This window comes from Hermetia illucens, chromosome 6, assembly GCF_905115235.1.
Source record: "Hermetia illucens chromosome 6, iHerIll2.2.curated.20191125, whole genome shotgun sequence".
In the NCBI taxonomy this organism is placed as follows: Eukaryota; Metazoa; Arthropoda; class Insecta; order Diptera; family Stratiomyidae; genus Hermetia; species Hermetia illucens.
In genome coordinates this window covers 66577742-66605677 of record NC_051854.1, presented here as the reverse complement: position 1 = coordinate 66605677, position 27936 = coordinate 66577742, and the positions used below count along the sequence as shown (strand labels likewise).

The window sequence follows — 27936 nt, the reverse complement described above, 5'->3', positions numbered from 1 at the left end:
GCGTTCGAGAGAAGAATCCTCCGACGAATTTTCAGCCCCCTACATGAGGATGGACGATTCCGTAGCCTACACAATGACGAAATCTATGAGCGATACCATGACCGTCCGGTTGTGGATAAAATCCGGCTCAATAGGTTACGGTGGGCACTTAATCCATATGGATGAGGATGATCCCACCCGGAAAGTCTATAAGGGCAATATCTATGGTAGAAAAAGAAAACGAGGCAGACCCTGCCTAAGATGGAGCGATGGCGTAGGTCAGGACGCCAGACAGCTTTTAGGGATATCGAATTGGTGGACCTCGGCGCAAAACCGGGATGTCTGGAGTTCCTTATTAAGGCAGGCCTAGACCGGATACCGGTTGTTGCGCCGTTGATGATGTTGACGTACATTACGGAAATCAACACATGCTCTGATTCGATAGCAAAAAGTCGTCCGTCTTCTTCCGACATCCAAAATCATGGATGACAGAGAAATTTGAAATCGGCAGATTTATAACCCACAGATCCTTTTTATAATAGTTGTCTTTTACGGCAGGCAGTGAATATTTTATGGAGTTGAAAATGGAATAAATTAATAACGAACACTACTAAGCGAACCCCACCTACTTACTGAGACGCATGGGTATTATACGACCATTTAGGGTATAGTGACACTTCCCTCCTTTTTCAGACAGACAATTATTCTTGAAAGTTTCTGTCTACTAATGATGTACAGAATACAGACCAGGTTTTACCTTGGAATGCTATTGGCATCTACCTGGCCTGTAACCTCTGAGCTTTCATTTGCTCATCCTGATCAGCATACTCTGGATAAGCGTTCCCCGGTAACATCATAAGGAAGCGACCTGCTGTTGCATACGAACCACTATATGTGCTTGATGTAGGCGGAAAAATGTACGAAAGACTCAGCAGGGGTGAACTTTCCGACACCATACGTACTGAGAGGGGCTTATCCCTAAGTCACTTCGATTTTCGAGTAGGGAGATCCACAGTGGACTCTGTCATGGAGGTTATGGACGTGGTTCACTCTGTTGAGGTGTACAGTTGTCTATCTTGATGGTTAGTAATTCTCGTAGTGCTGGATGTTAGAAATGCCTTCAATTCCGTAAGATATGGTAAATGCAGTATAAAATTCTGTCCACGTCCCGGATTACCCCTTGTGAAGGTTTATATGGGAGACCGCTCCCTGCTCTATGAGACGCTGAAGAGCCAAAGGAGTATGGAGATTGCAGGTAGTCCAGGGTCCATTTTAGGATCGGATCTCTGAAACACAGTACTTGTACCAGACGCATTGTTGAGCAGACGCAAAACATATTGCTACAACGAGTAAGCGGATGGATACCTGCAATGGTTTTTGCCTTGCTTGCAGTGGTTATCATTTTGATTAAATGGAGATAATCAACGATGCCAAAACCAACCATTAAATAACTTGGATTGATGCCGGATTGTTGGAAACTCTACCTCTAGCAGGGGATATTTGCTTATGACCGCAATGCAGTCTGTTCTGCTCCCTCGGCGTGGTGGTACGTGTTGGAGCTAAAAGCAATGAGGTGTGCCGTAAGCACGTTGCATAAGGGCAGACATGAGGGAATTTACGAATATGGCATGGAATAAAATGCATCCACAATATTTTTGTTAGTTATTTTTTTCTGTTGTGTGTGAAATCGGAGCGATGACTTCGAGAAGTTGATACTTAACTAGCTTGACACCACACCGTTAGTGCCTGTCTCAGTGCCGGTGATGGTGATCGGGGAGCAACCCACGTCATCATTCTTGCGAAGGAACGAAAGTTCCTCTATAAGCGCAAGGGAGACGTCCCAAGAGAGGTGGTTGTGTTTGAAGAATGTTGTAATACACTGAATGAGTGGCAGCTGTCTTGAGAGAACGAGTCGACAGACAGATGGATTGCGGTCCGGAGCTGATGAGATTGATTAATTTCCTTGCGTCTATGCGGACATGGACGTTCTTAGCTTTCTCTTCCGTTTGTGCGCCGTGGTACCCTGACTGTGTTTGCTAGCATTAGGTGCTGGGTGGGTATAGCATAACTTCCTTTTTTCAAAACTGAATAAAAACTATTGTATGCATCGGAAAATATTTATTTTATTTTTATTTACATTGTTTTGAAGATCAAATCTGTTAGGTGACGTCCCCCATTCTCCACACATTGCGTAAACCGATTTCCGGTGTTTGTCATGACTCTTGTTAGCATAGCAGGTGTTATGTTGGCAATTTCTTCTTGGATGTTGGTCTTCAAATCTTGTAAGGTTCTTGGACGGTTCACATAAACACGGGATTTCAAAAAACCCCATAAAAAAAATCACAAGGGGACAGATCGGGATAGCGTGCCGGCCATTCCAAATCGCCTCTAATTGAGATAAGGCGCTTTGGAAAGTGTTCCCTCAAAACAGCCATCGATGCTCTTGAAGTGTGTGCTGTTACACCGTCTTGTTGGAACCAAGTGTCCCCCAAATCCAAATTTTCTAGCCGTGGGAAAAAAATTCTGTAGCATGTTTACATACCGGTCCGAATTCATTGTCACTGTAACCTCATTTTCCTCAAAAAACCAGGGACCAATAATTCCAGCTGAGGAAATTACACACCACACTGTGACTTTGGGTGAATGCAAAGGCTTTTGATGCAATTCTCGAGGGTTGGTGTCAGCCCAGTGGCGCATGTTTTGTTTGTTAACCGACCCACACAAATGAAAATGGGCTTCATCGCTAAAAAAACAATAGCACCCTCGGGAATGACATCAAGAAGAAGCTCACACGTGTTCATCCGGGAATTGAAGTCACGTTCTGAAAGTTCCTGCACTATCGCCATCTTATAGGGATGAAAATGAAGATCATCACGAAGAATTCTTCTCACAAAACGATCGGATAGTCGTGGCCGTGGCGATCGCAACATTGACGCTCTCACTGCTTCAATGTTCTCAGGTGATCTAACGGGCCGAGGGACTCCAGTTCTTCCTTTTGTCGCACTTGCAGTTTGTCTGAATGTAGTGACCCATGTAACAAATGATTTGCGGTCTGCGACGGAAGCCAACGGGGCTAAATTAAAGCGATTCCGAAATGCACGCTGTGTTGCAATAACCAAATATCCGCTTGAAAAGTAAACCTCAACGGCAAAGGCACGCTCCTCACTATTCCAACGCATGATGGCGACTGAACCGTGTCGGGACAAAACTTTACAGTATCCCCTCTTGAACGAGACCACTAGCGCTCCGCTATGACATCAACTAACTGAGTGGCGCGCATTTTAAAAAAGGAAGTTATGCTGCCGCACCTTGTACAACAATTTCAGAGAGATGCTGAAGGTCAGTGATAAATAGATCCATGTCGCACATCACTTTCGGGTTCTTCATTTTGCGAAGAAGGTTGACCTCGACGGGTGGAGGGACGGGACTGCAGGTGATTCTTTGAATTGACAACTTCCCTTCCTCCTCTCCCCTCCCGTTAATTATTAGTTAATTAGTCAAGGCAAGTTCAGGAAAGTTGAACCTATACTAGACTAGTGTATACTAGACACTCTCTTCTCCCTGACAGTGGTATAACCATAAAAAAGATATTTCAGTATTATTTACGAAAATGGATAAATTCAGAATGCGCAACCGGGACCCAAAACTAGAAAATTCGTGTATATCTCGACCAAGAGATTTTGTCTAATACAAGGACACTCTGAATGTCCAGATGGTTTAGTAAATATAGCACTAAATATTCGCTACGGAAGGTCACGATTGAAATTTCACTGTCGACTCTTGGTAAAGGGGTTTCCACCGTAGGAGCCCAGCAAATTTACCATCAATGAGCACCTGAGTTGGATTAGGATAATAAGGCCGAGCGAACAAAAGGTTGCTCACATTCCTTCCTAGAGCTTTAACACGCTTCAAGAGCTATACTCAACCAAATTGAAACGTTGTACTATCTATTGTTGTAAAGAGGTTCCAAGTGATACAATGATGTCTTTTATCTTTTGGATTTTTTTGTCAACAATTACATTGAGAACATGGACATCTGGAACATCAATTTCGTCTGCAAAGCTGTATTTGTGATTTCCCCCATATCCATAAAAGTCAAAGTAAATTTTTCATGATTCCTCCTTTCATATAACTTACGTGTCCTTTTGATATACGCTATTCAGTCCAGCGATACAATCAAATCTATCAAACACTTGCTAGATATTTGAATAAAGCCACGTGTGAATCCTCCTCCCACTGATGGGAAGCTATCATCGATAAATTAAAGACCACCTGCATTCATGAAACATTTTCTAAGTAAATATACATATTTCAGTTCATTCAACTAGTCCATTGTGTACGTGACTATGGAGGGATTGTAACTGTAATCTATATACAAACACATAAAAGACAACGAAGAGGCGTTACTCCGGATGAACTTTAGCTGATTTAGCTTTCAAAATCGGTTTCGCTTTGCACATATACGCTTGATCTCATATTTCAATACCGACATTGGCTTTGTTGACAATAGACATTGTATTTTCCTGAAGGAGTGAGGAAAGCTTCATTGCACAGCCCCAATGCGGAAATAGATTGGGAATATCCTTTGAGATTTCTGGATACATTTAGAATGGTAGTTTTAAATATGCAAGGAATGGTAAAATGAGATTTGATAATTAGAAATGAGTGCAAAGGAAACCAATGTGGTTGCGCTACCATTTTTTTAACCTTTTTAAATTATAATTACTACTTACTGGTTTAATTAATTCACTAGATTCTGCTGACATACATTTGTTTATGAATCATTGTTCTATGCGCTATAAATTTATACAGATGAATATGTTTCACTACAACACTGCAGTTATTCATGGGAAATTTTTTTGCAAGAAACTTATGCTGCATACTTTAAGTTGACTTGGATATGAAAACAAAGATATTCCCCACTGACTCGATGAAATCTTTGGATTACCACCCTTTATGGATGCACATGTATCATCAAAGATTGAGCCCCCGAATATATTGCTCTTACCAAATATAGCATTGGCGATCACCAATTTCGCATGCTTTAGCGAAAGAGGGGTCAATCTCCCCCATGCCGGGACCGGAACAGCAATTGGAGTGCCAGTAGCATTGGCTAAGGCTGACAGGTGGCAGAGTCTGTTAGTCACACCAAACTTTTCCTGCCAGGTCCGAACATGCGTATCGCAAAGTTTATTCTGTCGAAAAGCAGGAGGACTTGCAGGATTACTGTAGGCGTTCTGACACGCCATAATTCACGAAGTGGATACTTGTTCAGAATAGGAATTATTCAAGATGATACGTGTCCATCCTGTAATCAGGAAGTGGAATCCACGGAGCATTTCCTATGTGAATACACTGCCTATAGACGCATCAGGCATCAGATCTTCGGTGCCGATGTTCTCCAGCTGCGACGGGTAGCATCGCATCCACTAACGGAAATCTTGCAATATGTTAACGAATCCGGGATATTCCGTTAGATGTGGGTGTCAAGTGCAGAAGCTATAGCTTCTCCCCCACCCCAAACTTACACACATCTTACCTGCCCTTGTTGCACCAGAGATTCGTCGAGCGTCTCCCGCAACTCGCGCACGTGACTGTGCAGTGAGTGGCAGACCAGTACCGCTTTATAGCTCGCAGCGACACAATCCCGGCCATCATCAGGGAGCGTCTTCGGCTTGAGGTCATCGGGGAAACTGGTGACCGAGAGTCGATGGGGGCAGAGGCAGCAAGAACACCACGCCACACTGCAGGCAACAATTCCAGTACTCGCCGAAACACTCTTCTCCACTGTCCATCGAGGTTTCCGCTGAGGTTCGAGACAAATTGCAAAGAGCGTATATAGAATTCTCGGATATGGATCGTTTGCATAGGCCAGGTATTCCCAGGCTCTATGAATCTCCAACAACTCCGAGAATTATATCTCAAATGAATGATGAGATTGCATCTCGACTGTATGCTGATATGTCGCTGCTACAACTACAATCACTTGTGCATTGTGATGCAGTTGCGGCTATCAGATTGCACGGTCAGGAGATTCGCTTTCGTGTTATTGGTTTGAGTGACCAAAGAGATTCACCATGGAAAATTCGTCTGGAACGTCGGCGGGGCTCACTGAGACAGGACATTGCTGGACTGATTCAGATCAGCATTGCCAATGCCAACAGACGGGTGAGAAATAAAGTTCAGAGGGTTTACAGAAACTATGCCATCCCCAGTGAGACACTCGTAGTTGAAATTCTGGACACACTAAAGCAGAAACTTTCTGTCATATGCAGTCTGTTACGACGGTATGGCGAAATTCATTCCAGACGTGTCCAAAATGCGACATACGCGAGGAACCAGCGGAGCTTTTTCAGTTCACTCAACGAATCCCAAGAATTGGGGGGCCCAGGTCTGGCTCGAGTGCAGAATTTCTGGTATAAGAAATTTATCAGTGTACACAGTCGGTTGGCACACAGCATAAATGAGGTCATGAGTCGGCCGGAGGAATTTCCACACTTCCTCACTGCGGGGATTACCTACCTTATCGCTAAGAAGGACACGGTGCAGGACCCCGCAGACACAAGACCGATTACTTGCTTGCCAACCCTCTACAAATTCATAACGTCCATTATTAGTGGCAGGGTCAATGCGCACCTCGAGACCAACAACATTCTGTGCGAGGGCTGCCGAGTTGGTTCAAGCAAATCGTTATCGATTCGGTAGTTGTAGGACAAGCAACTAGAAGTCAAAGAAACCTCTTTAGTTGCTATATCGATTATGCCAAGGCTTTTGAAGGAACCTCTCGATATAGCAACGATAATGCCAACGTTTTTGAAGCGTCCCGCATACCTGGCTAATCGACGTTCTACATCTGTATCGCATTGATCCGGCATACCACCTTATCAGTGCGTACATCTGAGGGTGCTAATACCTCAGAGCCCATCCGTATACGGAGGGGCATCTTCCAGGAGGATTCATTGAGTCCCGTTTGGTTTTGTATGGCACTGAACCCTGTTTCATGGCTACTGAATGATGCTAGAAGGCATGGTTTTGCAATTAAATTTGGCATACGTGCTAAATGCAAACTGGCACACTTGATGTACTTAGATGACTTCAAGCTCTATGCTGGTACTGACGACCATCTTAGAAGTCTGTTGCGAATAGTAGACATGTTCAGCCGTAATATTGGGATGAAGTTTGGATTAGACAAGTGTCGAATCCAAGCCATTCGCAAAGGTCATCACGAGCCTCGTGCCGGACATAGCATTGGTGACTTCCATATCGAAGCTATGACCGAGACAGACCTCTACAAGTACCTAGGAATTCTGCAAGGAACGATAAGATAGATAAGCGCCTTAAATGTATTCGCTATCCCTCCACTGGCTTATGCATTCTTAATATTGCCGTGGACGAAGACCGATCTGGAAAACGTCCAGCGGCGGATACGGACAACTATGTCCAAATTCCGAATGCATCATCCAAAGTCTGCGTGGAGCGAATGAACTTGCCTCGTGACATCGGAGGGGGGGGGGCGTGGTTGAAGTGACGGCACAAGATCATCGCCAAGTCGAGGAGATGCCGTAGAGCACTGCCAGCTAGAACCGTATTGCACATTACGTTCAGATTCTTCTCGTTGCAAAGAAGATAGAACTCGATCGGTGGAGAGGTCAGATGGGAGGGGATTTCTTGAACTGACAGTTCCCTTCCTCCTGTCCCTTCCCGTTGGTGAAAGGAATTCCCTGACTTGAAAGCTCCGCAAGGCAGGAGAGTTCGGGGGATAACTCGAAGTAATGTGACAAACGGTTCCAGGCTAGCTCTCTGACGATGAGGAGATGTTTAGTTAATAGTCCGACGACATACCGTTGCGGGAGCCCAATACTCTGTGCGTAAATGCATTCACCTACCCTACTCCAAAAAAAAACAAGTCGGATTACCGGAAGCACGCGGTGTAAAGGTTTTGTGTTCATCTTATGTAAGAAACTTCAACGCACATTTTTCTATCCGTACATAACTACAAATCCAACATTTTCCTTCATATTTTTCCAAACGACAAGACGTACGTACATATTATAGCCATAGATATTATGCTCACCCTAAACAAACAAACTGCCTATTTCCGAATACTGTATATATATATGCACGTATATAAATTGATCGCACCCATATTTCCGATTTACTTCGTTCCCAAAACCATACATATGCACATATATGGTGAGTATAATAAATACGGCTGGTTTAATGTAGAAATATATCTATCTGAATTAGACACTACCCCCAAACTTCATTAGCACGCATATACTATATACCTACATACACACATCTCTGGAGTAATTGATATTCATATACAAGTGACTATAAAACTAAAAAAAATTAATTCTTTGCGACCCCATTCATAAGAACTTTTAACGGTTGTTTCAAAACGAAATAAAGCTTCTCCAAATTTTAGTCTTAATCCATGAAAGAATTAAATGAGAGAACAAAATCCATAAATTTTAATTCACTTTATCTGAACATTTACGTTTTAGAAATAAAAACAAAAATTAAAACATATTTTAAACGTAAGCGAGGCTGACTTGGTAAGAATTCAATTGTATTCACCGCCGCGGTTGGGGACAGAAGAGACCGACTTATTTCCATGCGGTCCTTACTGTCCCAACCAACGGCATTTTTCCGCCGCTGATTCTCCACTCCCCGGGTGCGTTCCGAAAATGAGCGAGTGGAGAGTTTCGAACCATCTACCCGTCCGCATCCGCAACATTCGAAATAAATTTCGAATGCTGCAGATCCTGCCGCGCCACAAACTCATTTTGATGTCTTATTGATGAATTGATATATTATATGATGATGACGTCATACAGTTTGCAGAGTGCACGAAATTCACAAAAAAATGGCAAAATTTCACACCCTATTAATTTGTTAGTAATAGTTTGATTTTCTTCAAACTTGACCAACTTGTGCATTATGTTCTTCGTTATACCCATACCAACCAATACCCAATTTTATAATTCTGGGATGAACATAAGGGGGGTTGCCGGGTAAATTTCTAAAATGTGGAAATATACTATTATTAACTTTCGTTTGTGCGGATATTGAAACCGGATGTATTTTGAGGCCTAGATTTCGTAGAGATGCACCACTGTGATTTCAGATTTTTCGGTTGCATAGGTTCTGAGAACGAGACCTGTTACACTCCCCTATGTTTCACCCAATATCAAATATGGAACCAGTTTCGAAAAGTACTAGTTGAGCCCTTTAATTTGATACCCCACATGGCCACATTTTATGGAAAAAAAATTTGCACCCTCCATTCACATGTATGGGAAGTCCCCCTTAAACTTAACACAAAATGGCTCCACTTGCTGCATGTAAAGGGAACAACAGATCACACACTCTTACCAATTTTCGTGACAATTGGTTCAGCCGTTTCCGAATAAATCGGCTGTGACAGACAGGCAGACAGACGGCCGGACAGACAGACAGGACGAAACGAAAAGTAAAAGTGCGAACTCGTCCGGATGCGATTGTTATCTCCAGTAAGGGAATCTGTCCTACGCGGAGATACTCAAAAAGGTCAAAGCAGATCCCGACCTAAAAGATCTGAGCGGAAATGTGAACAGAATCCGAAGAACCCAGAAAGGAGATATCATGTTCGAGCTGAAAAGATCCAGCGTGGGCAAAGCTGATGACTTTCGCACTCAAGTGAAAAACTCACTCAGGGAGAATGCTGCAGTGCGTGCCCAAAAACATGAGATCTATATACAATGTAAGGATCTCGATGAAGTGACATCGAAAGGCGAAATTTGTACTGCTCTGAAGGAGCAATTCAAGTTGCAAGACCTTATAGAGGAGTCTGTTGTGGGCCTACGAAAAGCCTATGGTGGCACTCAAACGGCCACAATACGAGTACCAGCGGAGGCAGCGCAGATGTTGTTAGCTGCCGGAAAGGTTCGGATTGGATGGGTTGTCTGCCGTTTAAGAGAACAAACTTCACTAAAGAGGTGCTTTAAATGCCTCATATTTGGGCACTTCGCGAAGGCATGCACCAGCAGCATTGATCGGTCCGATCGATGCAGAAGGTGTGGGGAAAAAGGCCATATTGCCAGAGAGTGCAATAGGGACCCCAAATGCCTATTGTGCGAAGCAAAAGAGGGTCAGGATAACCGGCACATTGCCGGAAGTGCCAAATGTCCGGAATTTAGGAAGGCGCTCACTGCAATGAAAAAATGAGGTTTATTCAAATAAACCTCAATCATTGCAGGGTCGCTCAGGATTTACTTGATCAGACCACGTTTGAATCTGAGATGGAAGTTGCCATCATAAGTGAACCGTATAGAAACCGTCACGGTGGCATATGGGTCACAGATTCGACTGGTGAAGCGGCGATATGGGCTTGCGGTCGACAGGCCATACAATGTACTGCAAGTCAGGCAGCCAGTGGCTTTGTGTGGGCGAAAATAAGTGGTGTATATGCATACAGTTGCTACGCCCCACCAAGTTTGACACTGTCGGAATTCGAGCAAATGCTTGATAATCTGGTTCTCGACGCAAGGAGACGAAGTCCAAAGGTGATTGCTGGTGATTTCAATGCTTGGGCCCTAGAGTGGGGTAGCAGAGAACCAAATGCTAGGGGGCGCTGCTTATTAGAAGCTTTTGCACAGATGGACATGGTCTTGGCTAACGAAGGTGCTGTAAATACCTTTCAGAATGGGGGGTCAGGCTCAGTTGTAGACCTGACCTTTGTCAGCCCTGCGCTAGCACGTGGTATGTCCTGGTGCGTCAGTGAACGCTACACGCACAGCGATCACCAGGCAATCTTCTTTGAGACATATGTCGAGCCACAGGGCAAAGAGCTAGCATGCCCGAAGCCGAAAAAGATTTCAGGCTGGTCTGCAAAATCTTTAGATGAGCAGACCTTCATAGAGGTGTGGTTAGATCAACCTGATAAGGCAGGCGCCTCTACGGAAAGAGCCGTCCATCTAGCTCAATGCATCGCCAAAGCATGTGACGCGTCCATGCCTAGGACTACTGGTGGAATCACGAACTGACCGGTCTTCGATCAGCCTGCCACCGAGCCAGAAAAGCGGCTCAGAGGGCGATAGGTAGAGTCGACCAGGGGCAGAAAAAGTGCGCCTATAAAGCAGCCCGCAAAACCCTCAAGCTCGCCATCCAGCGAAGCAAGAGGAAATGCTTTACGGAGCTCTGCTCAGAAGCGGACATAAACCCGTGGGGGAGCGCTTATAGAATCGTGATGGGACGATTCAGAGGCCGTTCCTCTCCGCAGATCACGTGCCCTACCATCTTGCTGAAAATCATCCAGGGGTTATTCCCCCAGCAAGAGGAGAGCACCGACATATTCCAACCACCTCTGAATGTAACGGCAATCCTGCCAGTCACCAGAGACGAGCTGCTGGAGATCTGCGGCAGAATAGGAGCCAATAAAGCACAGGGTCTGGACGGAGTACCGAATAAGGCCCTTAAGCTTGCCGTGAAATCCAGGCCGAACATGTTCGCTGAGTTGTTCGAAGCGTGCATGTCCGAGGGAATATTTCCAGCGGTATGGAAGCGGCAGAAGTTGGTGCTTCTGCCTAAGCCTGGTAAACCTCCAGGTGAACCATCCTCATACCGACCCATATGTCTTTTGGACACGGTGGGGAAGATAGTTATTTAACTGAAAGGAAGCTCTGGTATGACACCGATGACGGACCCCAGGAGTACGTCGTTTCCGCGGGTTACCCGCAGGGCTCCGTATTGGGCCCACTACTGTGGAATATCATGTACAACGATGTACTTAATCTTCCCCTGCCGGAGAAAGCCACAGTGGTGGGTTACGCTGACGACATTGCACTGGTTGTTGTCGCAAAGCATCTCGAAGATTCTGAGTTATACTCAAGCGAAGCAATCAGTGCTGTTAAAAGTTGGCTAAAGAGCTCAGATCTGACACTGGCGGAGGAAAAAACAGAAGCGGTCCTCATCACGAAGTGCCGGAAGAGAAACTACTGTATAAGAATCGGGAATCATATCATCACTTCCAAGCCGACCATCAAATACTTGGGGGTGGTGATAGACAGGAAGCTCAGTTATAAGCAACATGTGCAGTATGTTTGCAATAGATCGTCCACTGCTAGTATGGCCCTGGCGAGGATGATGCCGAACGTGGGAGGGCCACGGCATACCTCTAGGTTGCTTATAGCCAGGGTGGTGACCTCAATCACCCCAGTTTGGAGGGAGGCACTGCAGATGTCAGTTAACACTAACAAACTGACTGCAGTATACAGGAGGACAGCCTTGAGGGTATGCTCTGCCTTCAGGACTGTCTCAGATGATGCAGCATTCGTCATCTCTAGAATGATGCCGATTGACATCTTGGAAGATGAGATGGCGAATATATACAATGCGAAGCCAACCTCTTTATCATCGCGAACGAAGAAGACTAAGAGGGAAAGATCCGTAAATAGATGGCAAGAGCGGTGGGAACGCTCGGGAAAGGGTCGGTGGACTCACAGGCTCATTCCTGCCATCAAGGAATGGTTGGAGAGACCCCGGTGAGATTAATTATATCTCACCCAGTTTCTCACGGGTCATAGAGGATATATCCAATACCTTCACAGGTTTAAATTAGAGACCTCACCTGACTGTCTAAATTGTGATGGAGTCCCAGAACACCCAGAGCATGTATTCTTCCACTGTCCGAGATTTGTGGAAGAAAGGAGGAACTAGAGGAGACTCTAGGAGAGGTGCTGGTATTAGAAAATCTGGTGCCGAAAATGCTAGCACATCAAGAGAACTGGGATGCGGTCAACTCCATGATCGCATCTATCCAAAATAAACAGCGAAATGCAGAGGAGAGAAGAAAAACGCGGTCACGTGCGCTGCGTATAGAAGAAAGGTGGCAAAGCTAGAGTGAGCTGACCGTGAGCCGTGATGTAATACCTTATGGTGGTTCCGCGGGGCAGGGAGGGAGTCGGAGGTGGTTTTAGTGGGTGAAAATCCCACACGCTGGTGTGTCCAGACCAGTGTCTTTTGAAGATTTCCACCTCCTGAAGAAACAAAAGAAACAGACGGACAGACAGACAGACATTGAACTGATTTTAATAAGGTTTTGTTTTAGAAACAAAACCTTAAAAACGATATATTAACTTTTGAATTTTTTTCTGATGACACTTCTCTCCCTATTTATCATAGCTCTGTTAATGTGGCCGGATAAAAACGACAGCATACCAAAGTGTTCTCTGGAGAATAAAAACTCCATTAGGAGGAAACATCAACATTACCATCGAAAAGAATATCCTGCTAAGTTGGAACAATAGAGGATGAGATCATTTCGTTTTATGTATTCTAGTACTATCTTAGCATGTTATCTTTGCGATAGTCGGATATACTCAAAAGCCCCTAGTTATTGTTATCAAAACGGGGCTCTTGGCATATTAATGCTCGAAATAATTTCAGTTTTGGTTTGAGAAGAAGTCACTATCCGCGTGTTAGGTGACTAACCATTCATCTGTCCTGTCTCTCGAATGTCCTGTATTGTACCACTGAAAACTTACAACACCCCCAAATTTATTCAAGATGTTTCCAGTCCTAAAACCATTCTTATTTGCCACAGTCTTTTCTGTCTTGACCAGTGCAATACTGTTCCTTTTTCTTCCTCTTTCAGTCGTCATTCGGGGGAAATAGCGAACATTTGAAATGAATTCTTAATTTTCAACTTATTGGGAAATCACATGCTAATTTGATGCATTCAATTGGATGTAACTATTATTGATAACACTCTACATTTTTCCTCAAACACCCACTGAAATATCTAGGTATTTTTCGTCGAAGAATGATAACTCCCCCTTACCTTTCCTAACTTGCTTGGGGACTGGTGATGTAGACTTTGTTTAGGCGCATTTCATGAGAGCTTTTATAATAAAAATAGCACTACATGCAGGGAATTTTACTGCTTGGTTAAAAGAATTTGCTTTACATTAAGGGAGGGTAGGTTTACGTCTGCATTATTTATTGTCGTTTAATGGCATTTTTAAAACAAGACATATTTTATTAGTTTATATTTACTTTTTTTTTTATTTGTAAATAAAAAATAATTCCATTCCATTCCAAGTCCATGTTTCATGGTTTTACACATGCTAGAGTTCCTCCATTCAACATATTATGGGGAAAGTTTTCTTGAACTTATATCGATTGATTCTATTTATTAGATTTTCATATACTCGTAGATATTTTCATTTCTCCGCGGTTAAGAGAACTCTTTCCATGCTTTTACTTCGAACCTCCTCATACACATTTCAATGACCACTTTTGACCTTGTATGTCTATGCGTATTGACTTTTTTTAAGGTGAACGTTCTCAATGGCTTTCTTGATTAGCATTTATTATTCGCCCCCCCCTTCCTCGACTAATTGCGTACATACTTATATCCAACTTCTGGTTCTAATGTCTCAAATCAAGTAAATAAAATTAATTCCATGAAGCGAAAACAATCTGATGGAAATACCTCCGAACAGGCAATACTTTGTAGATAGGTTGTAGGTTCCTTGCGGTGATCCGTAGGGAGGTGTCGTTTATATATAGTATACTATATTGGAGCTTTTCGTGTTTACTTATTCACAATGTGACATTTGTGACCTTCTATTTCTGGGAAGTACTTTGACTTTTCTACTTCTCAGTTAATTGAATCGATTTGTTACCTAGTCTAGGGAATTCGAAATGTGTGCTCTGCATCTGAAGTTATTTAATATTGCGTGCCAGGGAACAGTGCCTGTGGACGTCTATGTTAATTAGATCCTGCAGGACGAGTTGCTTTCGTGGTAGGTTGTAATTTCAGTTGATAGAACAATTGTGACCATGATTGTTGTCTATCCACGTACAATATTAACGTAGATGTACTCGCTAAGTTCCCAGGGAATATACAGGACTAATTATTACATATACCAGCTACAACTCCAAACTCAAATTACTGTATCTATTGTCAATAATTATTACTTTGAAATTTAACATTTTGCTTGCCATAATTTATAATTATTTTATGACGCTCTCTTGTGATTTATTTATTTAATTTATTTATTTTAGAAAAGAAAACAAATTCCTTGCTACATATTGTTCTCAGAGGGAGGAGCAAGTAAATGGTTTATCTTACGCTTAAAGCTAAAGAAGAAGACACAGTTAAAGGACCCAAGTTGTAGGGCGTTGTAGGCCCGGCATAGCCCCGGCATCGAGAACTGAAACTCTAGTTTCAGTGGAACTCCGCGAAGAGTACTTCAAAAATGTCCGTACTACGTGTATAATGAAAGACGGTGCGGAAAATAATATCAGAGTTAGCAGAGCACTCCATCAGGCAATTACAGAATTTGAAAAGAGCACAGATGTCAAGAAGATGTAGTGTTACTGTAGGGAAGGGAGATTGAGGGTGCAGAGTCGTGACGAATAGTCAATCCATGGCAGGTTCTTTTTGAAAAAGAGGGTCCGGGTGAATTTTTGTTGTACAATATCAATGCGGAAGGGGGACCATACTACACAGTAATATTCAAAGATGTTTCTGATAAGGGAGTTGAAGAATGCTAAGGCGAACTGAATCGAGGTAAAGTAGGCGAAGGAACATAGGATAAAACCAGACATTTTGGAAGCTCTATTGATGATATGAACGAAGTGGGAACTGACATATTGAAACCAGGTCTTGGGAGGTAGTATAGGAATTGTCCATTAAGAGAATAGGAAAAATATGTTGGGAGAGGGGGGGGGGGAGATGGTGGACCGGTCTCGAATTTTCCGGATCAACCCGCAAGATCGAACCGCTTTTTAAGGTTTTGTGTGAAACAAAACTCCCGTGGCGTTTGAACCCCACGAGTTATCCCAACTCCGTGGACAAGAACTCCAAAGCGTCGGATCCATTCACGACAAAGTATCTCGGCGCACGATTGTGCGGAAATGTCGGCCAGAGGTATTGCTTCAGGCCACCGTGTGAACTTGTCGCTGATTTTAAAGCAATACTGGAAACCATGCGAATCTCGCAAAGGGCCAATAATGTTGATGTGTGTGAAAACGCTTTGTAGACCGAGGGAATGAGGGAAACGTAGGGAATGAGTCTACCTCTTTCTGTACATGCTTGGTGACTTTACACTTCTGGCAATCGATGCACTGTCTGACCCAGGACATAAGGTTCTTATTCACTAACGGCCAGAAATATTTATTAGTGCCAAGTCGATTCGATGTTCGAATGCCTGGATGCGCAAGATCGTGTACTGGATGGAATACTTCCTTGTGGAAAGCGGTCGGAATATATGGCCTAGGTTTCAGAGATCTCGCAGACTATTTCGGAGGTTAAGACGAAAAGGGGAAACTCCTGAAATTTGTATTTTGAGTTTTCCCTGAGGTTCCGGAGCGCTACGTTATCCTGTGTCTCGGCGATTGCTCAAAAATCGACTGTGGGGGGGTTTTAATCTCTCAAATGCATGACAAAGCATCTGTAACTGCATTATCCTTACCGGAAACGTGCTGTATGTCCGAGGTAAACTGGCTTATGAAGTTTAAGTGCCGAAGTTGGCGGGAGGGCTCTTTGTCGGGGTTCTGCTTAAAAGCGAAGGTAAGAAGTTAAGTAGTCCGTGAACACTGTGAACGGCCTGCCTTCTAGGGAGTATCGAATGTACTTTATTCCTTTGTACATGGCTAATAGCTCACAATCGTAGGAGCTGTAGTTCTGTTGACCTGTATTCAATTTCTTTGGAAAGAAGCTCAACGGTCAGCACCTACTACGATGTCTGAGGTATCGACGACTACGACTAGAGACGTATCTGTTTGGGGGAAAAGCCTGAATCACCTCTGTAGACCACGCAATCACGCGTGAGTCTTTGGTCTTGGGTCCAGACAAATAGGCATTAAAGATCGTTTGATGTTGTGCGGCTTTGGGCAAGACACGACGATAGAAGTTTAACATGTCCAAAAATCTTCGCAGATCCTTGACCGTTTTAGGTTGGTGGAAGTCTATGATGTCCTGAACTTTGTCTGCATTCTGTTCCAAATGCCCAAACTCTGAAGAGAAGGCGACCAAAATATCATCCAAGTACACGAGACAAAAGTGGGTGGACAAAGTGGATCAACCTCTGAAAAGCTTGTGCAAACTCAAAGAGTGTGAAGTGTATACTGCCGTTTTCGGAAAATCTTTTGGAGCTACAGGGATTTGTGGTACGCCTCGGCTAAGTCCAATGTTGTGAAAACACGGCAGTTAGCGAGGTTATGCGCAAAGTTGTGGATAAGTGGTATGAGATAGCGGTCTGGAATGGTCTGAGCATTCAGACGTCTGTAATCGGCACATGGTCTCCATTCGCCGTTGGACTTTGGGGTCATGTGTAATGGAGAAGACCAGCAGCTATTTGATGGTCTGCAAATAGCCTGTTTTGAAAGTGTATCGAATTCTTTCTTAGGAACAGCGAGCTTCTGGGGTGGTAATGAACGCACCTTCGAAAAGATATGAGAGCCCGTAGTGCGGATGGTGCTGTACATTATGCTTATCTGGCTGCGAGAGACCACTTTCGGTAGTTATGCTGCTGCATTTTCGAAGAAGCGCGCGAATGCGTGAGTCGGCTACTTCTTCAGAAATTATCGAAAGACTGACAGTAGAGCTGGTATCAAGTTTACCTGGAGACCTGAGCGAAGTTGCGGTATCTATAACAGATCTATTCTGCAGATCCACTAGCAATCCATAGGGGTCTAGAAAGTCTGCGGCTAATATGGGACTACTGATATCCGTTACAACGAAACGCCATGAGAACCTTCGTGGAAGTCCCAGACCTACGTCTACTTGTCTGTAGCCATAGGTTTATATGGTTGAAGACTTTGCCGCCGCTAGTTTGAGTTGTTGCGGAATCAGTTTGTGACCTACCACCCGAACGCAAAGCTCCTACCGTTGCCGCTAGTTTGGAAACGGTAGCCGCGAGGGTTGCCACTTTCTGCTGAAGCTCAGCAATTTGGCCCATTGCTTCCCGCAAAAATTCACTGATCACGGGGCGTGCATGTACCTCGAGGAATTATCAGTAATGTTGTGATAACACCTTCAATGGTCCGGAGTCCGCACAGGCCCAGATGGCCTAGGTACTTTCCGGAAGTCGCTGCAACAACAGTGGGGGTGCAGAGGCACCAGAGAAATTTGTCGCGTTGTTCTCAAATGACATTTGCGAAAAGAGGCGGATTACCTAGAGAAAACGAAGAGTCGTCCGATCCCCGCAACGAACGAAAAACGCAAAAACTCAATCACAACCGAAGCGGAACTCACACCCGGAGCGGAAGCACTCAAGCTCCACTGTTGATAGCAGAATAAGAATCAGGAGAACCCGACGGAGCAACAGAGACAAAGTCTGAACAATTATGTTGATTTAAAAAATTTAATAAAAATCTTATATAAGAAAAATAAGGTTAAAGTGTTTTACCATCTGATCGCAGCAGTGCTGCTTAGCCCGCGGCGGAGCAAGCTTACCACTGAAAGGCGAACCGCCTCCAATTGTTGGAAGCCCCGAATATCCTGCAGCTTCGGGTGGGCTTGGCTTCGATTCGGGAGAAGTGTCGTTTAGTGCTGACGGACGTTGAGTTGATGGTATGAAGAGGCCAATGAAAGCGGTGGCGAGCATCCTGTTCGGTTTCCCTTCAATTCCAATAAAATTTCACAATGTCAAAGGAAAAGTTATTTGTACGATGTGTGAGGTGGGAAATCCGCGCATCCAAATAAGCTGCTGTGGATGCTGTGCCTGCGGTTGTTGCGGCTGCTTGCTGGGCGATTGTGCTTGCGCAGACTGCGATTTTATTGATGGCAATGGTGATGTATTTGTGCAGTTGGGTGGAATTCTAGCAGCTGTTGACATTGGTTTAACCAAATTCAAATTGCGATGCAGCTTGTTGATTGGATCCGTTCGGAAGCGACTGGCTAGTGAAAGTGACTCGCCTGCTGCTGGGGAGCACCGCTACTGGTGTTCATTGTCCGTTTTGCTGAGCTTTTGAGGTTACAAGTTCTGGGAATTCGGGACCTGTGTTGTTGATCCCGAGTTCGCACCTGAACAGGGGGGAGCTGGAATGACGGAAGCACACTTCGGTTTCTTCTTATATTATAACTTCGGAATTTTCTTGAATTTGCACTAGACGAATGGTGGAAGTACACTGACTGGGATTGGTTTTGTCATCCGGGGTCACCAATTGTTGTTTAAACATTTATGAGTTCTAAAAGATAATTACAAGATTTTACTTATTTTTTTAATCCAAAAACTCAATTCAACTTTTCTTTCTGACAGCTAATTCTTGACTCTTCCGCGATTGTTCTGTTTGTCAGCTCGCTACCAAAAGGTAGGCCAGCCGCCCAGATGGGTGAGTTTCATTTCGTGGTGAATTAGTATATATTATTCTGGTGCGGAGCTCGGATGAATCCTCGTTAATCAGCTCGCGTCTCCACAGTTCGACGCGAAGATCAGCCTTTTTGAGCAAATCAAAACAGCAGTGCGATTAGCTGCATCACAAGTTTCGGCCTTAAATTGACTAATAGTAAATATTGAGGCCCCTACCTTTAATAGGAGATAGTGTTTCATGATCGGGACGCGATTCGTCTTATTCCACGGTGTGTGAAGGATGAGCTGAGGCTTTCTGCTAGAAAGTGTATCGCAAACGCTATGCGCAAGGAGACTGTGAAAGTGATCGCGAGAGTAGCCGGTTCACCTTGCTAAAAAACGCAAGATCATCAATAGAGAGGTAATTACTGGCTTCTTACACTGGAAGAGCTGTTTTGGGAAAACGAATCAAGAGGAAGATGGAGCACGTAGCCCATCGGAAACAAAGACCACCTTAACCAGTTGCAGAGGTTTTCAATCTTATCTAAGATCAGTAGATGACGATCTCCTGACTGTGCGTTCTGCAAGAATGTGGTAACCGACATCGATTACAATTATTTTTCTTGCGGGATGGAGTCAGTAATTCTATGCAGAGATAGGGCGGCTCTCTGCGGACAACTTTGTGGGAGAGATGCTGATGAACGCTAATAGATGGTGCCGCGTAACACATTACATCAGGGTTCTTCTTCTCACGAAGGAAATTAAACTCGACCGGCGAAGGGACCGGATAGTAGGTGATACTCTGAACTAACAAATTCCTTTGACCTCCTGCCCTCCAGGAATGAAAAGATTCCCCTGATCACAGTTTAAAAGATCCCAAACTTCTCTGATATCAAAGAAACCAACATTCAGTGGGTCAACGAATTGAACCATCCTTCCAAAAAATAATATATTAAGAGCAGGTTGCCATAATGGCATGTGAGAAAAACAAACAAGTAAATAACTTTGCAGAATATTACAAACCGAATGCGGGAATGCAAATATTGAAAGTTGTAAACAACAAGTCGGGAAACCGGAAGCTGGGCGCTTCAGATATGAAAGGTTTTGTTTGTCTCTTCTGTGAGTATATTTGAGTGTAGAACTATTCCATTTGTACGTAGCCCGTTATGTATATGCATTTAGCATGTCTGACTACCCACTTTAGTGTGATATTGATATTTAGTTGCAGTAAATTTACACGATAAAGTTAATTTTGAGCTGCTCTAACTTTGGTAGTAATAGTATGATTTTGATTAAATTTGGAGATAATATGCTTCATATTATATTTTATACTACTACCAACTTTTATAACTCTGGGATAAAGTTAAAGGGGGTTTTAGTCAATTTCCCCAAAAATATAATAATGTACAATTATTAACTTAATTTGAACGGATATCGATACGGAGAGTATTTTGAGGCCTGGGCATCATATAAAGGCAACTTCGTGAATTTTTTCAGAGTTTTCAGTTGGATAGTTTCTGAGAATGGGTACGTTAAAGAAATCATCACTTTCCATCCCTCCCACTTTTTTATAAATCTCAAAACTAATACCGGCCTCGAAAAGTACTAATCGTGACCTTTCATTTGATACCCCACATGACTATATTTGACGAAAAAAAATTGTACACCCCCCTTTTACATGTATGGGGACCCCACTAAATCTTAGCGTAAAAGGATATCACTCACTGCATGCCTGGGCGTTCACAGTTCCCACCTTCTCACCAAATTTCATGTCAATCGAAATAGCTGCTTCTGAGAAAAGTGCGTATGACAGACAAACAAACAAACAGACAGCACTGATGGAACGCTGAAATATCGAAGTGTCGTACGGAATGCTTGAAGGCCAGAAGGCGGAGTCAACGCCGAAGAAACATGCCAGAGTATGACCTCGAATATAAACAGGCACGAAAAAAGTTGCAATGGGCCATCACGAAAAATAAAAATGATTGCGTCAAGCGACTCGGTGATGAGCCAGACTCAGATCCATGGGGAGGAGCGTACAAGTCCGTTATGTCAGCAATAAAAGGCAAAAGGTCCCCCTCCTATTATGTGCCCTAGATTATTGTGGGAGATAGTTTCGACATTGTTTCCCCAACATCCGGTTGTATCCATTAATTGATAGTGAAGGTTATTTATTGAATAGGCAGTTTGGCTTCCGGAGGGCTCGGTCAGCGGTTGATGCTACCGAACTGGTTTTTGAACTAGCCAGAAAAGCCTAAAACGAAGGAAAATACTGCGCGCTGATGACTCTTGACATCAAAAACGCGTTCAATTCTGCCAGATGGAACCATATCATCGAAGCGCTCATTGCGGCACAAATACCAAAATACATATTAAATATAACCTTCGATTACTTCCGACAGCGGAAGCTACTTTATGATACGGACGAAGGGTCGAAGATGTATGTTATAACGGCAGAAGTTCTACAGGGGTCTGTTCTGAGCCCTCTGCTATGGAACTTAATGTATAATGGCGTTTTACGGCTTCCAGTAGCTAAACAAACCGTTGTCGTCGGATTCGCAGATGACGTCAGAGTGGTCATAACATCCAATCACCCCGACGAAGTACAGATATATGCGAACGAGACTATACGGTGGATAAAGTCCTGGCTTAAAGACCACGGGCTGGAGCTTGCCGAACACAAGACGAGGTTGGTGCTCTTTAAAAAGCAGCGGGAACAGACAACTGTTGAAATTTGCATCGGGGCGCATGTTGTTAGCTCTCAGCCATCGCTGAAATACCTGGGAGTAATATTCGACTCCAAGCTGAGCTTTAAACCCCACCTAAAGCTTACTGGGCAGAAAGCGGCGACAATCAGCTCAACACTGGCAACGATGCTTCCAAATGTAGGCGAACCGAAGCACAGTCGACAATTACTCTTATCCTGAGTCGTTAGCTCTGTACTTTTATACGCGGCACCAGTATGAGTGTCGGTGATAAAATCCGAGAAAATCGCAGACAGCTTCAAACTGCATATCGATTAAGCGCTCTCCGAACATGTTGCGCCTACCGAAAAACATTTTATGAGGCAGCATGCGGGATGATCCCGGTAGATATTGTAACCGATGAGGCAAGTCGTCTGTACGAAAATCAGGAAGCAAGCCTAAACAAGCAAAGTGAGCGTTTGCCGTCATTGGCTGCATGGCAAACAGCATGGGATCAGGCGGAGAATGGCCGCTGGACACACAGGCTTATCCCAGACATAAGCATGTGGACTATGCGGAACCACGGTGAGACGAGTTACGATCTGACTCAATTCTTAGCCGAACACGGTGGATACAGGAGTTACCTTTATAGGTTCGGTCTAGATGAATCGCTCGATTGTCCTACGTGTAAAGATACAGCCGAAAATGCAAAACATGTTTTCTTCGCCTGCCCCAGATTTAAACGCTCAAGGAGAAAGCTTGAAACAGAGCTAAATACCCGTTTAACGGTGGAAAATCTGATAAGGTACATGGTGCAGTCAAATACAACATGGGACGCGGTAATTGTAATTGCGAAACGGATCCACCAGCAACTAAAATCAGCAGAAATACAGCGAAGACATAGAAGGGAAGCTACTGCAATTAACACCATGCAAAGCGGTAGCAGCTCGTTTAGAGTGAACAGCTAAGAACTGAATAGCGCGGGGAGAGTGTGGAGAAAATATGAGAGGTTTTAGTCGGTAAGAGTCCGGCATGCGTGTCCTAGATTCCAGATGCGTATTCATGACGGACAGAGAGACAGACAGACAGACATTGAACCGATTTTAATAAGATTTTGTTTTGCAAACAAAACCTTAAAAATGAAACACAGACCAAATTCCTTATCAATAGGCACCACCTAACTTCTTACACCATCTCCCCAAAATGCGCTTTTCCTTCTATCAGTTGAATATATGCAGATAGAGCTCTGCTGATTGAGTTTCAATGAACTTTCCATTTCCTCTCGAATGAAGCGCAATTCTACAAAGTGTTCAGCAAACTTTCAGTTCAATCTGAATTGCTTACACATATAAAATCCACGAAATCACACGTACGACATTTACGATTCCATAAATCAATTGAGTGGAGCAAATGTGCCCCATATTTCGCTTTTGTTAAAAACGCCGATTCTTAAATACACCTAGCGAACTTATAAAAATACTCAATCTTGCGTCTCCTTCTGTAAGAATCGCTTCCCGCTGGTGTTCTCTACTTACTGAAAATACTCGTACGTGTTGCCATTAATCCTGGCATGGTTCCAACTATCTAATTAACATCTCGCATCAACAATCAATTTGATCCCCGCAGCCTCATTTTCCTCATTTTCTCCGTCCCAGTGAGATTTCGAATTGAATTTATAGATTTTATGGAAAAGAAACATCTTAAGTTTTCCAAATTGCAGTTTTCCTTCCTTTTGTTCTTGTTTTTACGAAAAAACAGGAAAATGGTTTATTTTCCCAATCAAGCCACGTCATCCCTACCACTATGAAAAAGATCTTGGCTTTGTAGATTCCTCATTGTCCGTAATATGTTTATTTATGAGTGAGGCAAACCATTGAAGATTGCGTTGGTTTTGAAGTTTTATTAGTCAAACGTGACTAATTTTCCGTGAGAAATCAAATTAGGTGGAAAAATGGAGGAAAGTTTTTTTGGGATTGTTTGGATTAATTTAAGAAATAATTTGATATTTTAATTGAAGATTTATTAGTTTCTGTAATTGATGCTATTTTTTATTTACAGATGTGACCGCAGATGGTACAGTTGGTGGTCTCGATGAGGTAGCAGCTGCACGGCGCGGGCGGTTCCGTGTAACATCTTCGTCGTCGGGACCACCGGAAACGACATTGGGACGATTTCGTCTAGTGCCACAATCAGGTAAGTTATTGAACATTCATTACTTGTACTTCCCATTTAGAAAAACACAGAACATGGCAAACGTCCAATTCTGCGGAAGCAGAACAAACGCTTCAATTGGTTAAGGGTAGGGGAGGTAACCGAGGTTAAGTAGTATGCGCAGGCACGAAATCTAGAAAGGAATATGATAATGAAATGCCATAAATAATAGATAGATACTCTTAGAATACTTGAAACACTCAGAGCTCAATCCGGAAGCCCTGAATTCAACCTTTTACATCAAAGACTCTCTAATAGACAAAGGAAGAGCGATATAATTCCTTGCGGTTCACCTTGGTTATGAATTCAGGATATTGCTTTAGTACGCCATTATACAATTTCACTGAGCCCAGTTAATAGCACTCTTCCGAGGAAAACGAAGGATGTTAGATCTAGTTCATGAATATGCAATTCTTTCTGGGCCTCAGGACGTACCTATACGCAAATCCACACGCATTTCCCAAATGGCTTCCATACAACATTTGTTTCAAGCTATTTAAGCCTCATAGTGGACACTGTGACATACAGAGCTGGCTCTAATAAACTAAAACAATTTTAGCTGGTAAATTACCATCCATGGTGCACCATCGGAAAACATCGCGAGACTTCCGGGGATGACACCTTGGAGCAAACTGAATGTTTGATGAAATAGTCCAGCAACTGAAAATGAATGTCGAAATGTCTAAATTTAGATTTGATGCACTTACATTCTATCAAACAATGTAGGGAGATGAAAAGAAAAATTGATATCTAAATATAGTGCATCAAACTTGAATGATTTTCCGAAAAAGATTGATCCTAACGGGATTTGTCTTCCTCAACTAGACATGTGCAGTATCCGATCAGTTACAAAGGCATTTGTGTGGATACAACCTAACCTGATTTGTCAAGTACTACTGCCATGTGGGTTTGGTACGGCACCTGGCTTAGGACCCTTACCCAAGGTCGAAGGAATGGTTTTTTTTTCTAGATTCGGTATTTAGAGATAATGCTTTTCAGCGTCTATCTAATACCGAATGAGACGATGCCGGACTTTCGACACAAACTTGATACCCTGGAGGATGCTGTCTTGGCACGGAGATGCAGATCTTAGGGGTGACTTCAATAGTAGAGCACTTGGATGCATGCGAAACGGAATCTCGAAATAAAGTTCATCGAAGCTCTCGGAACAGGTAGAACCGCGTAGGAAGACACTCCGAGGGTGGTGGCGCTGCAGCTGGCATTCTCGTCAATTCTGAATATGAATCTGTTAAGGAAAGCCTGTAAGGTTTCCATGGTCAGCGCCGCGACACCCAGTAGTAGTAAATCATCTATATATATGTGAACGGCAGAAATTGTTGAGCTCCATAAGGAGGACCATAAGCTTCGTCGTTTGATTCAACGTTTAAACGATCGAAAGGGATCATGTAATACAATGGCAGAGTACAGATCAACCCATCCACAGCGCAATAAACAGAAGCTTGTTGCTGGCAGGACTTAGTCGATGAGTTGAATAGCGCTCTGGGGGACTCGGTTATAAACTGGTTACCCGAAAAATCGGGAGTCTGCGGAAACCCCTGTTCACTTAATGCCAAACGAACAAACCGTATTGTAGTGGCATAATTCTCTGCACATTCCGTAGGGTTAGAGGACAGCAGAATGGATGGTGCCAAGCATTCCCCACTGTTCTCCAGAGTTGGAAGAGGCAGCCCTCTCTATGAAAAACAAGATGGCGCTAAGATTCAAGTACCTCGGTAGAGTTATAAAAGTGGTGTTGAACCATCGACCAGACCTACTGTGCTTGCTTGAAAGAGGGAATTTTTTCTTCTCATTGGAAGGTGACGAAGCTTGTACTGATTAGCACCTTGTATGCTTAACACGGTGGTGAACTACCAGAGGTATTCAAACTGCCGTGGGCTGATCTAAAAACAGTTGAATTTTAGAGCAGAGATATCCACAGTGAATGCTGTCATCCAAATTGTGGAGGCACTTTATCAAGCTGGAACGTGCGGTGAAATTTGTCATCGACTTTATGCAGACACAATGAAACTCTCTGCAGACAACATTGTCAGAGAGATGCTGAGGAGTGCTAATAAATCAAGCCGTGTTGCGCATTATGTTCGAGTTCTTCTTGTTACGAAGAATTCCTTGAAGCGCAAAGTGAAGAACCTACAAATTGCCGGTGAAGAACGACATCATACACTCTATGAGTGGTAACTCACATGGGAAATGAGTCAATAGGAAAATGGACTGCGCGGCTCAATGGTAACTTAGGTCCGTGGCTGAACCGAAAGAAAGGTGAGATTTATTACTTTCTTACCCGATAGTGCCTTGCTCATAATATCGGTGATCATATCTGATGGCATGCCTTCTAGTTCGATAACTGAATCCTTCACGCATTCTCGTACTGAGTCGTACGACCGTAGAATCTCGTCGCTATTGATAATTCTATTATGCTTTGACTAGCGAATCAGTTTCGGCCTTTAGTTTCGATAGTTACAGTCAACATAACAGCGTGTCAACATATCTCTTTGGACTTAACCTAATAGGTCCGTCTTCGTGTCTGTACTCAATTCGTAACCAATGCTGGGTTTGCGTTATGCAATCTACAGACAGATACTCGTTCGCTCGTTTCAGATTATGTATCCCAGGACCTCTTTCAACCTCATATGGGCTTTTATATACAGCTCGGTATTACAGCGTAAATACACCGTCGGTACATCCATTTGATGTAATTTCGCCTTCATCGTCGTCGACAAGGGTACTAATAATCTGACTGTTTCTAGCCTGGCTAGCGGAGCAAATGTTTCTTTCAACCCGTATCCGGGTCTAAGTTAGAAGCCCCGGGCTACTATATATGCCTTCCTACACTCGATTCTTCCATTTACGTTTGCCTTATTCTTGAGTAGCACTTTGGAGGTAATTAGTCTCTCTACTTCAGGGAATTTACCATCACAGATGTCTCCTATTTCAGTTGTGAGCGTACATCTTCTACTATGGCACCTTTCCATTCCATGGATTCTATGCTTGGGCTTCCTAAATTTAGAACTATATACTTACTTACTTTCACGTCGCACCAAATTATTGAAATTTAAACGTATTCTAAGGGTGGCTGCATATGCCAATATGCAGGACCAAAACGTCCATCTAATACTAGCAAATGTATTACGTCACTTGGACTTACAGTTTTGTCCTTATCTCACAAATTAGAGACTCATTTGACTTCTTCAAATAACACAAGTTTGCCCGCCAAGGACCACTCTCTCATTTAGATAGATGGTCAATCTGGAAAGTGTATCTCAAATAAACGATCTGACTGATTATTATCACTTTCGATATGCCTTCGACTCTGCAAGCGTACACTGTTGGTCCCATGTCCCTTATACAATCTATGTATGTGTATGTGCCCGCGATCCGAGAGTCTCTATGAGATGATACATGCTGCCCCGCGCCGACAAATGTTATATCAAGGGAATCTATCGTAATGTCGACGACTGCTCTCAAAAATGTTCCACTAGGAGTTTCGTCCCAGTCGTAAGGAAAGTAAGAAGAGCTCAAAAAGTCTCCAATGAGCTTCCAGCAGAGTACCAGTTACACAGGTCCTCGTTAGGATCCTTATAACATTTCTTACCAATCTGACCCTTTTCATCGCACATTTTACCTCGATCAAATCAATGAACAGCACTTGTACAAACCCTCATAATATGTCCGTCAAACAGACATTTGCAACATCTCCTCCAAAAGGGCTGCTCCCCTAAGCACCTCTCCTTCGTCCAGGAATTTATACGCTGGCTCTCCTC

The 27936-nt window shown here is 43.5% G+C and overlaps 1 protein-coding gene across 1 annotated transcript in view; it reads left to right on the top strand.

Annotated features, from left to right (window-relative positions):
- The window catches only part of LOC119660607, a 586737-nt gene that overhangs the window by 38799 nt on the left and 520002 nt on the right, over nt 1-27936 (top strand). The window contains exon 3 of the mRNA XM_038069301.1: nt 24005-24139. The gene's annotated coding sequence lies outside the window, so the exon portion shown is untranslated. The remainder of the gene's footprint in view (nt 1-24004; nt 24140-27936) is intronic.